The sequence below is a fragment of the Belonocnema kinseyi genome, chromosome 5, assembly GCF_010883055.1.
Source record: "Belonocnema kinseyi isolate 2016_QV_RU_SX_M_011 chromosome 5, B_treatae_v1, whole genome shotgun sequence".
NCBI classification, from domain to species: domain Eukaryota; kingdom Metazoa; phylum Arthropoda; class Insecta; order Hymenoptera; family Cynipidae; genus Belonocnema; species Belonocnema kinseyi.
Genome location: NC_046661.1, coordinates 148,765,067 through 148,766,332, shown reverse-complemented (window position 1 = coordinate 148,766,332; position 1,266 = coordinate 148,765,067).

Sequence of the window (1,266 nt, the reverse complement as noted above, 5' to 3'; positions counted from 1 at the left end):
TTTTTTCGAGAGGAATGCATTGGTGCACTCAATTTTTCGATCGGATGCATACTTTGTTTATAACAATTGTAGAAAAACAACAAATGGCGTAATTGTTTAAAAAATTGTTTAAAAAAAAATGCACAGCGAGATATTTTCGAGACAAATTCAGAGGTGTTTTTACTTTTTTGATGTCACTTTTAGTTTTTTTTAAAATTAATTACACAAATTTGAAATCCATATCTACGGGCACGGAGCAACAGAGCGCTGAACAACAAATGCTCTAATTGTTTAAAAAATGGGTTTGCAAAAAAACAAAAAATGCTCATCTAGATTTTTTCGAGAGGAATGCATTGGTGCACTCAATTTTTCGATTCGATGCATACTTTGTTTATAACAATTGCTGAAAAACAACAAATGGCGTAATTGTTTAAAAAATTGTTTGAAAAAATGCACAGCGAGATATTTTCGAGACGAATTCAGAGGTGTTTTTACTTTTTGATGTGACTAAGTTTTTTTTAAAATTAATTACACAAATTTGAAATCCATATCTACGGGCACGGAGCAACAGAGCGCTGAACAACAAATCCTCTAATTGTTTAAAAAATGGGTTTGCAAAAAAACAAAAAAATGCTCATCTAGATTTTTTCGAGAGGAATGCATTGGTGCACTCAATTTTTCGATTCGATGCATATTTTGTTTATAACAATTGCAGAAAAACAATAAATGGCGTAATTTTTGACAAAATTGTTTAAACAAAAAAACAAAAAATGCTACTATGTGCGCGCGCCAGCTCGCGTTTACTTCTGTATTTATTTTTATCATTTAACCAATGTTCGAATAATTATTTATTTGTTGTTCATTTCTGAAAACTTTAAATGACTTTAACTTTTTAAGATTTGTAAACTTATTTTTTGTTCAAAAAATTCATATATTCATTTTTAGAAATAAATTAAAATCTTTTTTCGATGAAAATTCAAATATTTAACAAAAAATCTTCTAATTAAAATTAATCTGCTTTAAAAGGAGTTTTATCTTTCTTTGGATAAAAATGCCAGTACTTGGTAGAGAATTTAACAATTTGATTACAAATTCATCCTTTTTTCGTGGAGAAAATTTTACTTTTTAAATTAAAAATTCCAATTTTTGTAAAAACTTATTTTTTGCTTAAAAATTCATATTTTGATCGAAATAGAGATGCGAAATAGAACCTTGTCATTGAACCTCCCGACACACTGCCGAAAAAGTACATACATTAAAATTAAAATTTAATTAATTAATTAATTA